The sequence below is a fragment of the Callithrix jacchus genome, chromosome 3, assembly GCF_049354715.1.
Source record: "Callithrix jacchus isolate 240 chromosome 3, calJac240_pri, whole genome shotgun sequence".
Classification (NCBI taxonomy): domain Eukaryota; kingdom Metazoa; phylum Chordata; class Mammalia; order Primates; family Cebidae; genus Callithrix; species Callithrix jacchus.
The window spans coordinates 142,646,601-142,663,444 of NC_133504.1; the positions used below are offsets into that span (position 1 = coordinate 142,646,601).

General features: G+C 43.5%; 1 pseudogene; it reads right to left on the minus strand.

Moving 5' to 3' along the window:
• Positions 1-8,361: 8,361 nt before the first annotated feature.
• On the minus strand, positions 8,362-9,356 carry LOC103792052 (mortality factor 4-like protein 2; annotated as a pseudogene).
• Between the last annotated feature and the right edge of the window lie 7,488 nt (positions 9,357-16,844).

Genomic DNA, 16,844 nt, shown 5'->3' on the forward strand with positions numbered 1-16,844 from the left:
TTAATCAATTTGCGTCTGTCTGTGGAAACTTTCAGTTTTCAGTGCCAAGGAATTTTGAGAAATGTGAGGGGCTCATGGGGTTTCCTAAGGGTTGCAAGGGGAGCAGTGGTTTCAGACCAGGCTGAGGCTGAAAGCCAGACCATGTCTGCAGACCTTGCCCCTTAGGGTACTTAGTTAATTGCTTGGGCCCACCAAGAGCAAGTATATTGGAATCCCATTTCTTGCCATCCACTCTGACTCATTTCTCTAGTTCTCTTTGAATCTCTTGGTCTCTGCCAGTTTCTCTCCCTCCTCCTTTTCTGAGTCCAGCACCCATCTGGCCCTACCTGTCTATCCCCTCCTCAAAGAAAGCCTACCCTCCATGGCCCTGGGCAGCACTGCCCCTGGCCCTGCCCAGCCCTACTGTTCCTCAGATTGCAATGCCCTGCGCCAGCAGGGACCCTAACTTCAGCTTTCTTTTCCCGAGAAGGAGCAGACAGACGGTTGGCGTGTGCCCACAGTGCCTGAGCAGCCACACAATTTTATTTCTCAGTGATTCTGTCCGATAAAATTTCATCGTCCATTAAGTAATCCCCAAAATGAGAGCTCTTATGAGCCTATAATGAGCTCTAATTGCCACGACTCGGGGAGCCACGTGGAAGGATTTATTCGTTATTAAGCAGTTGGGTACAGAGTACAGGCTGTTACCTAAGCCATTACTTTCATAATTCAAGGAGAAAATTATTCTTTTAAGGGAAGGGGGAAATCTTTTTATTCTCTCCCTCTTGCTCAGGATGCTTGAGGATGGTTTTGTCTTCCTTGAGTGCAAGACAGTGTCACCTATGTGATGGTAACAAAATTGTTCTTTCTACTTTCTCCTTGCCAGAATACTCCACCCTTACCCTCAACTTAGAAAAAAAAAAAAAAAATCAAAGTGGTTTTAGAAAGAAGAGCACAGGCATGGCCTTCTGGTCTCTGGATTCTCCAACTTGAGCATGGGTGAACAGTTTCCTTTCAGCCCAACCTTGAGATTTGAATTCTTAGTTCTAGCTTTCAAAAGGTCTCCAGTACTTCTTCCCAGCTCTGCATTGGCACCTGACCTGAACTCCGCATTCCTGTCTCACTTCTCTTTCTTCCTGTTTCCTTTCATGGGCAAAGTCAGGGAAAGTAAAGGGCGGGGACTTAGCATAGCTTATTCAACAGGCTCCAGAGTTCAGAAGCGTTCCTGTGCTTAGCCATTTTTTTTTCAGGCTGTTAACTCCCACTTGCCCCTCACTCTGTGTCCTCCAAAGTCCCCCCTCCCTTTCATCCCCAGTCCTTTTTTCTCTGAGTTTCAGCATTTGCCCACATGGTTCTCCAGCTCCAAATGGAGGCTGCAGGCAGGGCGGGACAGCCCTGGAGTTGGCGGGGCCGCCTCGGATTTATTTGCTCCTCTTACATTGATTTCATATTAGTTTCCAAAGCGATGAATGATCTCAAAGCTGGGTTTTGTTAGCGGAACACAAACAGGAGACAGGACTTACTTGCCCCCAGCTCCCTTTAATGAGGTCATTATCAAAGCGTGAACAAGTCTATGAATGTTTTATTGAAAGTGCATCGTTAACTTGTATCCATCCTTTTCTCCGAGTGGCATTGTGATATTGCTGTCTGTGGCACATCTTACCCGATATAGCCCGAGATTTCCCCATTCTCTGTAACCAGGCAACCCTTTCTGAATACCCAAAAATTGAAAAGAACCGCTTAGTCTTCAAGAAAGTCCTCAATAATAGTGGAAAAGAACAAAGATCCAGGAGACAACAAAATGCCACAGGGGTGACTTTTCATGAGCAATTATCTCTCATTAATCAGAAGAACAGCTGCAATATTAATTTTCTCTCTTTCTTCCTGTCTTTTCACAGTCCCCAACATTTGAATAATCATAAATTTTGATTTTATGAAGGAGTCACATTTTCAGGGGCTGGAGGAAAGCAGCTACCTAGGTGAACACAAGGAGAAAATGCTCTCATTTTATTTTGTTTTTTGTTTGGGTAAAGCTGCCAACAAAGCAAAATGGAAAAAATAAAAATAAGAAATGCCAGAGAAAATCCCCGCCCCCCCCCCCCCCCCCCCGCGCTTTCTTCTTCTAGATGGCTGTTGAGAATCAGGACTCTCTTTTCCCCCACCCTCACCTCACTACTACCCCTCCTTTCTTTCCTCCCCCCGCCCAGACCCATACCCCAGTTTTGCTCTGAGCAGGGCGGAGGGAAATGTCCCCGGCGTCTGGCGTGGGAGTTTCAGCCCGGTTTCTGCCCGTTTAACTTGCAAACGTGAAGCCAAGCGTTGTCGATCTGACCAAAGGGACACTCTTTGGGCGTAACTTGCATTGTGGCTATCAAAAGCCCGCCCGCCTTGGATGAACTGAGATGTGTATTCAGCAGAAATGGGGCGCTCGCTCTCCTTTCAGGCTCTGGAGAGGCGATTGTTCACAGGATGTCTAGCCAGGGTGGAAAACGTGTGTCCCCAGATAAGGCTATAACGTGCAAACGAGCTTGGGGGGGGGGGTTAAAAGAATCTCATTAAAGCCCCGGCGGCAATTAGCAAATACACACTCATAGAGAACTCAAGCTCCTCTTGAAAAGCTGTGGGTCAAGATGAAAGAGGGCAGTTGGGAGTTAGTCCCCACATTCTTGCACTGGTTGAGTGATGGGGGGCTCAGGAGCCTGGCTATTCCTTCAGCTGCCCCAATATTGTTAGTTTTAATGCAAGACCAGGCAAGGCCTTTCTAGAGGGAGGGCAGGCTGTGGGCCCTGTGCTCATGCACCACCAAAAATAATCTTGCTTCTCCCTGGTGTTTATTCAGAACGGATGGGCTTTTGAGAAACCTGAATTCTCCTTTGTGCTAACCACAGTTGCAAGAGTTCAATTCGGCCCTCTGAGAAGAAGCAGGGAGGGAGGGTGGGTTGGGGGGGTCTTCTGAGAAATAAGTGAGGGGTTTGGCTTAGAATTTCAGGAACAGCCCAGTCGGAAGAGAGTTTTCACGGCACTGAATGCCTGCTACACAGCCCCTCTGCTCCCCACTTCACTTTAATTAATATTCGCCCACCCCCAAATCCTCAAGCGGAACAAGGCATCCCTCTCCCACCCTCAGAGCTCTCCTCTGTCATCAGAATAAAATTTATTGAGCGCCTACTCTGTGCCCAGCGTGTGCTAGGCGCTGCAGGGAGCATGCCTGAAAAGACCAAGAAGTATCCAATAGAATATTGTTTCATTTCAGTAACAATGGCCTGAGGTGGGGAACAATTATCCGGATAATTGAAGCAAATGCTTCACCTCCCTCCCTCCCTCTCCAGTTCCCCTGGCACTTACTATTTTTTACTACCCTATTCAGAGATGATGGTTTTTGTATTGGCGGGCAGGCAGGGAAGGCAGGGAGTGTGTAAGGGGAGGGCTGAATTTTTCACATGCATACCAATTCCCCACTTCCCTTGGCCTAAATTTTCTGAAAGCTTGGAGCCAAAATAGCTGCTTAGTTATGGAAGCAAAGACTTTTTTTAAAAAGTCACTAAAGTAAGAGCCATCCTTTATAATTTTTAGCAGTCCAGCCCTTCTGGTTTTCGACCTTGATGATCTACAAAAATCACCTGGAGAGCTTTATAAAAATACTGATGACCTAAGAGATTTTGATTTGATGTTGTGAGGCTGGAACACGACGGGGTGGAGGTGGAGGGGGGGACGCAAGACACCCAGAATTCTACATGCGGCTCTAATGCAGTTGAGAAATAACCGATAAATCCTGCCCGTTTCGCCCTCCTATCTTGGAATCTGAAGAGAACAACTCAACTTCTTTGAGCTTTATCTGCTCATTTGATAGTTGGAAAGTGTGTACTGAGCGCTTACTATACCCCAGGCTGCGCGCCAGGGAATTCAGTAGCCCAAGACCAGTCCCCGGGGAGTTTCCAGTGCGTTAAGCGAATCAAAAAATCAACTCAGAGCTGGTGAGTTACAAAAGGTCGTGGGAATATGAAAGAAAAGTCCAAGGGGCTCTGAGTGATGATAAAACCGCAAACCTGCAAGACCGGCGGGTGTTGGCCTGGTTGGCCTTGGACAGAGGTGTGGGGAATGAGTTCCGGGCCACCGAAGGGCTCGCACGGGAGCCTCGGAAAGTTTCTCTTGGTTAATTACAAACGCTGAAAGGAGGCCCAAGGAAAGTAAAGAAAGAATTTCAGTTTCTGCATCTGTGAAAGAGAGAAAATGCCGCCGTCTTCAAGTCTTTGTGAAGATTAAGGACTGTCTAACACGGGGCCTGGCGCCTGGTAAGGCTCGTGGAGTCTCTCGTTTTTTTATTGTCTGGGACCTGCAGCTCCATGGGCCCTTGAAGCTTGTGAATTAGGTGACTCTGCCACCTGGGCTTGGCAACGAGGAATCAGGAAGCCGCTGTGCCTCATCTCTCCGTCCCCACGCGCCTTTTCCAGGCCGAGTGTCACCCTCTAAGGCTCCTCCACAGCCTGGCACTCGCACCCTGAAGGCTCCAAGTGTGGTGTTTTTCTAGCCCTGGTTTCTGGGCTTACGTTCGTTCAGCAGCTACATTAACCCCGCCTCCTATGGGAACCTCGCCACTCCCCGCCCCCGTCAAAGGCTCTGGAGACCTGTCCGCCCCTTGGGAGCATTTAGGACTGCGCCCTAAATTTCAAAATGTTCCTTTGGTCATAGAAACCTCCCAGCTTTGCTGCACAGCGACCTGCTTTGCATAGGACGCAAGAGCCTCGTTTAATCCGCACAAAAGCCCTCCCAGATAAAACGTCATTGTTTTCTCCGAATTATGTTTGTGGAGAACCCTATTTGAAACATTGAAGTTGAAAGACTGAACCAAGGTCACACAGCTAGGGATGGCAGAGCCTCTTAGGCACTAAGCAATACTAACCACCTAATAACACGCAGCGTTTGTTGAGCACCTACTACATGCCTGGCAGTGGGTTAAGACTTCGATGCTTTTTTTTCTTTCTCACAGCAACCCTGTTGCTGCATTTATTACTTCCTTGTTGGCTGTCCATTTGTTGGTTAGTGTGGTTTTCCTATATATAAAAGGTTCTGAGTGCCAGTTCAACGTGGCCCATATGACAGAAAGGGCACGGACCGAAATTAGAATGAGGATGGGGAACATGATTATTTTTATTCACCTGTGTCCAGAACACAGTAAGCGCTGAAAAACATTTGGAGTGGATGAAAGCAATATTTTATTATTTAATTCAAAAGCCCTCATCATAATCAATCCATACTCCTGTTGACTGCAAACTGCTCCTGGGCAGAAACTGGGTCTATTTTGTGTATTCACCAGTGTGTGCCAAACGTCCGGCCCAGAGGTAATATATATTAGGACAGCGATTAATACTTGTTGAATAAATGATTCCTTATTTCAGATAGGGAAACGGAGGTTCTGAAACCCTGTAACCTGGTCAAGGCCACATAGCAGGTGGCAGAGGGAGAATTCCAACCATAGTTTCTAAACGCCAAGTCCCTTTTCAGCGGAGCCACAGCCTCCTGCGCTGTGTCCCCGGGCCATAGGGACAGAGCCGGGAACCCGGTGCTGTGCGGCCAGGGACGGTCTAAGTCTGTCCTCACTCGTTCCCGCCTCACACCTGGGCAAGGTCAAGGGAGGCAGAAGAAATGAGAGGCTCGAAAGGCCGCTCCGGGGATGAGGGTAAACAAACAGAGCCTGGGGCTGCGCCAGGCGCTCTCCGCGCGACAGCTCCTGCCCGGCGCTCTTGTTCTCACGGCTTTAGAACCACAACCAGCTCCCTTCCTCTAGCCTCGGTCTCCCTGGGTATCCGCTTCTCCCTCTTCCTGGCTAACTTATTTCTCACTGGGAAACCAAGAAATCTAAGGGATCGAATTGACCCCACAGCCTCAAAACGAGCCCAATTTGCAAGGCCACCAAACACCAAACACCCGCGCCCACACCAGGCACCGCATCCTCTTCGCAACGGGTGCGCCTGCGCGAGCGCGAGTTAGGCGGCCGAGTACGCATGTGAGCCTGTGCGCATGCGTGAGTGTAGTTGGGGGTTGGGGGAGGCCTTAAGTGTGTCCGCGCTCAAGCGCGTGTGAAGAGCGAAGGTGAGGTGGGGTTGAGTGTGCATGAGCGCGAGCATGAGTGTGCTGTCAAGAGTGAGATTAAAGTGCGTGGGAGTGTGGCATGTCTTCGAAGAGGTGAAAAGTGAATTAGACTGAGGATAGGGAATGAGATTGCCTTTCTTTTTTAAAAAATTATTTCAATAGTTTTTTGGGGAACAGGTAGTGTTTGGTTGCATGCATAAGTAAGTTCCTTAGTGGTGATTTCCAAGATTTTGGTGCGCCCATCACCCGAGCAGTGTACACTGTGCCCAATGTGTGGTCTTCGATCCTTGTGAGCGTATGAGTGAAGAGTGTAGGTGTTTGGGGGCAAGGGTGTGTGCGAATATGTAAGTGTGTGAATGTGAGGAATACGAGAAACTGGGGGTGTGCACAGGGTGAGTGGGGTGGGAATGAGAGTGTGAGAACCTGTGTAGAACAAGCGAGCATGAATGTGTCTGCGTGTGCCTGGCCCCTAGTGCCCCGCCTCCCAGCTAGGCTCGCCTTTCTCTCGGTGGGATGCGCGGCAGGCGCAGTGCCGTGACTGTCCGAGCAGACCGGCTCTGCCGGTCTGGAGCCTGGCATGGACTGGGGCTGGAAATTGGCGTCTCTCAGCTAGCCAGAAAGGAGGGGGCGGGAGTGTCTGGGGAGTGCACTGTCTCCCCATGTAGAGAAGCCTGGACACGCCAAGTAGGTTGGGCTCTGGGAGTATTGCCTCGAGGTCCTCCCTGTCACCTGACTCATCTGTTGATCATCTTCATGTTCATGTACTCAGGGAGCATCGATGGTGTGCTTAACGTATGCCAAGTTCTACTTGGGCTTGGGGAACCATTAGAACAAGATAGCTTAGATCTCATTCATTTTGGAGCTTTCACAGGACCTTTTATTCAAGTGTAACCAACTTACAAAATGCCAATCATACACAAGTTGTGGTGCCTCTGTCCTCAAGCAGAGGGGCATGGAGATTATGAGACAGGCAATGATAGTAATAAGAAGAAGCACTGAAATCAGTGCAAATCCATTTCATCTCCAACCCAACCTCACCCTTTCACTGCACCACTGAGTTTGGGATTGGGTTTAAGAGGTCCCGGATGTGAATCCACCCTCTCTCTGACGATGGAAATAATAATGGCTCTCTTTTTACAGGATGGTTGTGAGCATTAAGTGAGTTAAGTCATGACATCTCTTGGCACAATGCCTCGCACATACTTGGCATTCGGTATACAAACCATGATGATGTTGATGTGTGATGATGTTCCCTGAGTCTGATGGAATCTTGTGGGGAAGGAGGGAGGCTGTGTTTGTGAGCTACAAAGTTTAAGGGATTATTTCTGGATTTAAATTAAATTAGGCCAGTTGTGGTGGCTCATGCCAATAATCCTAGCACTTTGGGAGGCCAACGCAGGCAGATCACTTGAGTTAGGAGTTCGAGACCAGCCTGGCCAGCATAGTGAAACACCGTCTCTACTAAAACTACAAAAATTAGCCAGCATGGTGGTACATGCCTGTAGCTCCAGCTACTCGGGAGGCTGAGGCAGGAGAATTTTTGAACCCGAGAGGTGGAGGTTGCAGTGAGCTGAGACTGCACCACTGCTCTTCAGCCTGGACCACAGAGCAAAACTTCATCTCAAATAAAAAGAAAACAATATATATATAATTAATTAAGTTGTGTGTAATTTATACAGGTTGAGTATCCTTTACCAGAAATGCTTGGGACCAGATTTGTCCCAAGATTTTGGATTTTTTATGGTTTTAGAACATTTGGATGTATATAATAAGATATCTTGAAGGAGACCCAAGTCTAAACACAAAATTCATTTGTGTTTCATATATCCCTTGTATAGTATACATAGCCTAAAGGTAATTTTTTTTTTTTTTTTTTTTTTTTTTTTTTTGAGCTGGAGTTTCACCCTGTTGTCCAAGCTGGTGTGAAAGCAATTCTTCTGCCTCAGCCTCCTGAGTAGCTGGGATTGCAGGCGGGCACCACCACATCCGGCTGATTTTCTTTTTTTCTTTTTTTTTTTTTTTTAGTAGAGACAGGGTTTCACCATGTCGGCCAAGCTGTAGTGTCAAAGGGGTGGAACCACCAGCATTTAAGCAATGTTGTCAACTAGGCAATAAAATGTTCTACCGAATGTTTCTTCTTTGTTCTAATTACTGCACACACTGGCAACTTTGAAATGAGATAAGAAGCTTACACTCCTTTTATTTTCTATTTAAAACAGAACAGAAAACAAACTGAAACAAAAGCCCTGTTATACATTAACGATGTTAAACATCAGTTTTATAAGAAAAAGACTAAAAACAAAAAGTGTTTCCAAATCTCAGGCAAATAACAGTGAGTGAGGCACACCAGCACAGGGCTTTATGGTGGTACTCAGCAGAAGCTACTTTTAATCACCCACAGTAAAGAGACATTCAGAATTCTTTGCTAGATATTTTAGGAAATCATGCAAATAGCCCCATAATAACGCAAGGCTTTTCTTATCGACATTCTCCTTTTCTTACCAATAACCTCAGTAGGTGTGGTGCTCTGTAAACCTGGGACATTGGAGCATCAGAGTGAGCCAAGAGGATTTCCACATACTGGGGCCTCTTGAATTTGTAGAGCAGCTGAGTGCCTAACATCACATCGAAATAATTCTTTTATTCCTGCCACAACATCATTAACTGCATATGCCTTATTATCGATGTTTCCCTGCAATTTTTTTTTTTTTTGCAATTTGCATCCTCTTTCAGAATTGCATCTACATTTTGCTTAGCAGGGAGTTAAAACAGCTGCTTCTGCTTGGTAACTAAGTCCCAGTCCCCAACAAGCCATGGTTTTTGATTCTTCAGGAATCTTCACTTTAAATTCCTTTCTGTTCATAAATGTGTCCTCACTTTCAACAGTGAGATCTGCCCAGGCTCTTTTCTTCCTTGGGATCTGAGGTGCTTTGCTGATATTGCCCCCATATCTGTTCCCAGGAGTCTTCTGTTTGTTCTTTCTGGTATTCCTCATAGATCCTGCAGTGGAGTTCTCTGCAGAGCGACCCCCCACCCCATCTTCCTGGGAGGGTGGGTCAAGATTTTTCTGCTGTGAACTAGCTGTCTTCTTTCCCCATCTCATCTTCTCGGCATGTTGCTTCTGATTGGATTTTTGCAGTTCTCTTCTGCAGATTGTTGTCCTGAGTTTGAGAAGCCTGCTTTCTGGAACTCATGCAACCCCGTTTTTATTCCAACCAACCATATTCCTTCTTTCCAAGATCTTATAGATCTTCTAGATGGGGTCTAGAAGGATGAAGTGGGAGATACAATCCAAGATTCTGTAACCACAGATACTTCGTAATAATTGGCATCTGCCTATGAGATCATTGGTATCTCAATAATTATAATCAACAGCAGTTGTTAAGGTAGGAATTTATCATAGTAACCTACAAAAATTATAAAAAGGTGATATAATTTAGAAGATAGACATAAATATAAAATTACCGATTCTGAACAGGTTTTTAAATACTTATGCCTTAAGGATGTTCATATGTAACCGAATAAATGAGTTATTTCTTTATTATGATTTGAATGACAAAATTTCTACAATCAGGATCAGATCTCCTGAGCCTTACTATACAGCAAACTTAGCTTTTCTGAATGGTGACCTGAAATGAGAATCTGGCTCTTCCCAGCAGCCACTTTTTCACTCTTTTTAAAATACTAAATCCCCTGCCGTGTTCTCTGAATCCCTTTTCCATGCTCTACTTTTTTTCTCCCATGGTGGTCATCACTTTCCAGCTGTATACTACATAATAGCCTGTGTTTATGTTTATTGTCTCAAGCTCCCTCCTAGAATGGAAGCTCCTGGAGGATATTTATGTCTACTGGGGTCACGGAGAACAACCACTCTGTGAGAAGAGGGTCATTATTATTTAAAGAGAGGGTGAATTCACATCCAGGACCTCCTAAACCCAATCCCAAACTCAATGGTGCAGTGAAAGGGTAAGGATGGGATGGAGATGAAATGGATTTGCACTGATTTCAATGCATTGTCTTATTACTACCATTATTTGTCTCATAATTTTCTCCATGCCCCTCTGCTTGAGGGCAAAGGCCAAAACTTGTGTATGACCAGCATTTTGCAAACTGGTTACATATCAAAGTCCTAGTGGAAGCTCCAAGATGAATGAGATCTCATCTGTCGTATTTTCATGGTTTCCTAAGCATATAAAGCAGATGAGGCATAGTAAATGCTCAATAATTGATGAGGAATTCTAAGAAGAATATCAGTATTCTAGGTGGATGCTTCCCCACCATTCTATTTTACCTCTAAATACGACTTTACAATTTATAAAGACCCGAACCAGTTATGTCATTGGATCAGCAAAATTATTTAAGCTGGATAGGACTTTTTTTTTTTTTAAACTGTTACTTCCACAATAAGATATTGGGAGATTAAAGGACTTGCCAAAATCAGATCCTGGACCTAGATTTGCAATCAAAGTGTCTTTTTTTTTTTTTTTTTTTTTTTGGTGGGAGACAAGTTCTCTTTCTAGACCTCCTGGCTTGATGAGGAAAACTAGTAAATTACTGGATTTGCTGTGGACATTTCTAAATCCTGTGGCCCTGAGATTACGGCTAAGATTCTCCCACCACTGTCAGCCTGTAAAATTCTGTAGCTGCTCACATCACAGCTACATGAGTGGTTTTGGGGAAACACACCATAATGGCCACATCCTCCTGTTTTCGTAATTTACACAGGATTGAAAACAAGAGATACTGTCTTGTTGTTAGCTAGAGCTCATTTGGAGTCTGCCCTGAATCTCTGAACTTGGCTGGATGCCCTTCCTCATCTGACTGCTCTGGGCAAACCAACTTCTGTCTTAGTCATTGTATTACTCTGTTTGGATTCTCTGTGAGTCTATCAGATTTAGCTGATGATCTCATTGACCGCAAATTGATTGAGCAAGACAGTGTTCCTAATTCTCTATGCATACACAGCACGATTGTCTTCTGCAGATACTTTGTAATAGTTGGCATTCACCTTCAAGATTATTGGTATCTCAATAATTATAATTAACAGCTGTTGTTAATGCAAGACTTTATCATATTAACCTACAAAAGTGGTAAAGAAGGGGATATAATTCAAAAGATAGAAGTAGATATAAAATTACCAATTCTGAACAGTTTTTTAAAGATAATACTTGTTTCTTAAGGATGTTCATATGTAATAAAATAAATAAGAGTTATTGCTTTATTATCATTTGAATGACATAAACTGTTAGTTTTCTATGAGTGGGGAAAATATAGCCTTTAAACATTGTGAGATAAGAAAAGGAGTACAACACTTTATTTACAAAATATTAATTCAGTGTTTAGTTGTTTACAGATTTTGTCTCTTTGCTACCTGTTTTATTTTTATTTTTATTTTATTTTATTTTATTTTTTTGAGATACAGCCTTGCTCTGTCACCCAGGCTGGAGTGTAGTGGTGCAATCTTGTCTCAGTGCAACCATCACCCTCTGTTTTCCAGTGATTCTTATGCATCAGCCTCCTGTATAGCTGAGATTGCAGGTATACACCACCATGCCTGGATAATTTTTTATACTTTCAGTAGAGACGGGGCTTCACCATGTTGGCCAGGCTGGTCTCAAACTCCTGGCCTCGAGTAATCTGCCTGCCTCAGCCTCCCAAAGTGCTGGGATTACAGGTGTGAGCCACTGCACCCAGCCTGTTAGAATTTACTATGTCTCAGTTAAGCACTATTTCCCTATTCTGCATGCTCTAAAGCATCAATAATAATAATTATGAATGTAGAAGAAGCATTGGCAGCCAAAGTTAACTATGCCATTGCTGTTCTTGGGAAGGCTCTTTACCTGTGCTTTCTTTTTTTTTTTTTTTTTTGAGATCAAACAAGTTACTTGGGTTTCAGTGTGGGCCTAATATAATCACAATGCCATTTAAATAGGTCAAAGAATGACCCTGACCCAGACAGGACTCTTAGTATATTTAGCTGTCGACAAAAGATAAAACTTATCAAAATAATGGTTACTTTAAAAAATAAGGCCTGCATCATATTGTTAGAGGAACTTCTGGAAATATGAGACAGTTACTACTAAATTCAATTCAGTTTAATTCACCATTGTTTCCTGAGTGCCTCCATATGTTAGATGCTGGGGATACAAAGATGACTAGACCTCGGGCCAGGCACGGTGGCTCACCTAACCACAGCCATCAATAAATTTAAATAAGTGTGTGATAGTGGTATGCAACAATCTGTGGAACCATGGAGGAGAGACTGTCCTTTCTTTCTGCTGACATCATGGACTCACAGACTGAGCCTTAAACTATTTCTAGGAGATGCTCAGAGCAAAAATAACAACACCAGGAGAAGAGACTTCTAGGCCAAAGTTTCATGAGTGAGCACAGGCCCAGAGGATGGATGTGCATTCAGTTGGTTTAGGTGGAATAGCTGCACACAGGAGAGAGAAACAGAAAGGGCTGCTTAGTGGCAGAAAGCAAAGGGTGTGAGTGGCAGGTGAAGTATGAAGACCTCTATAGTGGATGAAGGGTCTTTGAAGGATGTTAAGCAGGAAATCATATTGTAATCATTGTAGACGATAGGATTGGAAGAGAGAGAAATCAGAGACAGTTAGGGTCCAGTACCAAAGTCCAGACTTCAAATGATGAGTGTAACATTAATCAATGGTGGTGGGAATGGAGAGGAGAGGAGAAATTCAAGAGTAATTTGGAAGGTAGCACCAGTGGGCCTTTGTTGCTGATTAGATAGGACAGGGGTACAGAAAGACAAATGGGTCAGTGGGGACTTGGGTTTCTAGCTTAGGTGTCTGTATGGAAGATGATTGTGTTAACAAATATAGTGGTTACAGATGGAAAGATAAACAATTTTTTGTTGTTTCAGATGAGACTGTAGATAGAGTGAGTGAAACAGAAAGAAGATAAAGTATTTGGTTATACACATTTTGAGTTTTAAGTGCTGTCAGAATAGTCAAGGGGAAATTTTTGATATAGAGTACCAGTTGGAAATATGGATCTGATTTTAACAGAAACTGAGATTGGAGCTGGGTGCAGTGGCTCATGCCTGTAATCCCAGCACTTTGGGAGGCAAAGGTGGGTGAATCACCTGAGGTCAGGAGTTCAAGACCAGACTGACCAGCAGTAAAACACTATCTCTACTAAAAATACAAAATTAGCCGGGCATGATGGCACATGCCTGTAATCTCAGCTACTTGGTTGGCTGAGGCAGGAGACTCACTTGAACCTGGGAAGTAGAGGTTGCAGTGAGCCGAGATTGTGCCATTGCACTCCAGCATGTGTGACAGAGCAAGACTCAGTCTCAAAAAGAAAGAAAGAAAGAAATTGAGATTGGAAATAAAAATGGCATCACTCTGTAGCATTTAAAGTATGTGTAATATCTGAAGCAATATGGTAAGATGCAATTACCCAGGGTTGAGGTCATGGTTAGGATGGTGGTCAGAAAAGTCATTGTTTCAGTGTAGAACTTAGTTTGCACATACCATGTGATACATCTGTTGGAGGCCAAGTTTCTTCTACAGTCTCACTTCCTTCCTCTAAGGAATTGTATAACCTTTGGTGAGTCTATCTAGGAATAATCCTGTACTTACCACTTGACAGTGGAACTGAGATACACCTGGAAACCAAATTAAGGTTGTAAGACAGCTTGGTGTAAATATGGGACTGGATTTAGAAAGGATTGGTATGAATATAAGATTAGAGTTACAAATAGCCCTGACCACCACATGCCTTGAAAAGGTGGCTGAGTACTCTTTCCTCATCCATCCCATCTAATAGAAATAGAGTGGAGTAGGGAAATCCTGATGTCAGGTTCAGACAACCTGCCGTCTTTTCTTTCCAAAAGACTTTCTTTTCCATGTAGACCGTAGATGTTTTCTGACTGAGTCAACTTTATATCCACAAGATCTGTTGACATTTAACATGCCAAGGATCCATGGAGTGGAGCAGCCAGATGTTTAGGGTCTGGTCCCGGCTTATTACCATGAGCATCTCTCAGATTCCCAGTCTGGGTCAGAATCCTGAGTGACAGGTCACAGGATGTTTGTGTTTCCTGCTGTAGTTAAAGGGCTTGCAAAATGTTCTGTCTTATCCACCTCCAGAGAGAAGATTGCTCATCTTTGAGATCCACGCAGATGGAAAAAAGAGGACGAAATGGCATATCGATGCACAAAATCATTTTCAGTATCACCATTCATCATCAGCTATCACTCTTGATTTTCCGTCAGTCACTTCCTTACCTATCTAATGCCCTCATCCCATTACATTCTGGATCAATCTTTTTGCTTCAACCAGGCTAGCCTGTTTGTGGTCCATGGCATACATAGTTGTTATCTTACCATATGTGAGGCTTCCCACTGACACCTTTCTCTACTTCTACCCTTCCTCAGTCATCCATTTTTCATTTTTAAATTGCTATTCAAAACTTTAGATTTTTCACAAAACATTTGGTTCCTGTTGGTCAAAACCTAGGCCGGGTACCATGGCTCACACCTATAATCCCAGCACTTTGGGAGCAGCCAGATGTTTAGGACCTGGTCCCAGCTTATCACCATGGGACCAGGACACTTTGGGAGGGCAAGGCAGGAGGCTCACTTAAGAGCAGGAGTTCAAGATCATCTTGAGCAACATAGTGAGACCTCGTCTCTAAAACAACAGCAACAACAAACCCAAAACAAACACCTCAAATCATCCCAAATTCCCCAGTCATTTACTATATGGCAACTAAAGTTTTATCTCCTCATAGAAATTATACCAGAGGTATAATTTGTACTTATTTGGGTATAAAGTACTTACTTATACATGCCTAGGGCAGATTCCCAATCTTCCCATAGCAGTGTCTTACAGAATAGCCCTCACCTAGAGAGGTAGATAAGAATAGAATATTTGACTATGTCAAATTGAAGTTTCTTAGATGATGAGAATAATAATGATAATAAGTATCATTCATCAAGTGTCTGCCATGCCAGACACTCTACTAAGCATTTTGTTATGTTATTACATTTAACTGTCACAATAAAGAGTAAGAAGGATATCATTCCCATCTTATAGACTAGGAAATGAAGGCTCAAAGAGGTAATTTGAAGCCAGGTACAGTGGTGTGTGCCTGTAGTCCTAGCTACTCGGGAGGCTAGCGCAGGAGGATCCCTTGAACTCAGGAGTTCAAGGCCAGCCTGGGTAACATAGTGAGACCCTATTCTGAAAAAATGAAAGAAACAAATAAAGGGGTAATGTGCCCAAGATCTTAATTTGTAGGCAGTGGAACCTGGATTCAAACCTAAGTCTTTTTTTCTCCAGCTTTTTGAGGTATTTAACAAAAAAAATTTGTATATATTTAATTTAATTGACAAATAAAAATTGTATTTTAGATATATGTGTGATCTTTTATATATATAGATCTTTTATATATATATTTATATTTATAGTGAAATGATTACCACAATCAAGCTAATTAACACATCCATTATCTGACACAGTTAAGTGGAGAGAATACTTAAGATCGACTCTTATGGGAAATTTCAAGTATAAAATGCAGGGGTTTTTTTTGTTTTGTTTTTTTTAAGAGATGGGATTTCACCATGTTGGTCAGACTGGTCTTGAACTCCTGACCTCAGGTAATCCACCCGCCTTGGCCTCCCAAAGTGCTGGGATTATAGGCGAGAGCCGCCGCACCCGGCCTCAAAACGCAGTATTACCTATTGTTACCATGCTGTACATTAGAGACCCCAGTACTCTTTTTTTTTGTGGGGGGGATAGAGTCTCATTCTGTAGCCCAAACAGGAGTGCAGTAGCAAAATCTTGGCCTACTGCATCTCTGCCTCCTGGGTTCAAGTGATCTCGTACCTCAGCTTCCCAAGTAGCTGGGTCTACAGGTGTGTGCCACCATGCCTAGCTAGTTTTTTGTATTTTAGTAGAGATGGGATTTCACCGTGTTGCCCAGGTTGGTCACAAACTCCTGAGTGCAGGTGATCCACCAGCCTCAGCCTCCCAAAGTGCTGGGATTATAGGCATGAACCACTGCATCTGACTGAGACCCCAGTACTCTTTAATCTTATAACAGAAAGTTTGTACCCTTGACCAACAATCTTCTCATCTCTTCTCCTTACCCTGCACCTTGAACCCATGCCTCAGCTCCTGGCAACCACTATTCTACTTTCTGCCTCTGTGAGTTCAACTTTTTAGATTCCACATATATGTGAGATTGTATAGCATTTGTTTTTCTTTGTCTGGCTTATTTCACTTAGCATGATGTCTTCATTGTCACAAATGGTAGAATTTTCTTCTTTCTATGGCTGAATATATATATGTAATTTTCTTCATCCATTAACTGTGGATGCATACTTAAGTTGATTTCAAAACTTGGCTAATGTGAATAGCGCTGCAGTAAACATGAGAATGCCGATATCTCTTTGAGATACTGATTTCATTCCGTTTGGCTGTATACCCAGAAGCGGGATTGCTGGATTGTATAGGAGTTCTATTTTTAATTTTTGGAGGAACTGCCATACTATTTTTCATAATTGCTATATCAATTTACATTTCTACCAAAAATGTATAAGGTTTTCCTTTTCTATACACCCTTGCTGACACTCATCTTTTTCCTTTTGGATAGTAGCCATTCTTTATTTTATTTAAAAAATTTTTTTTCCTGAGACTTCTCAGATCTGAAAATATTAATAATAGCCATTCTAACAGGTGTGAAGTGATATTTCATTATGGTTTTAATTTGCATTTCCCTGATGATTAGTAATGTTTTT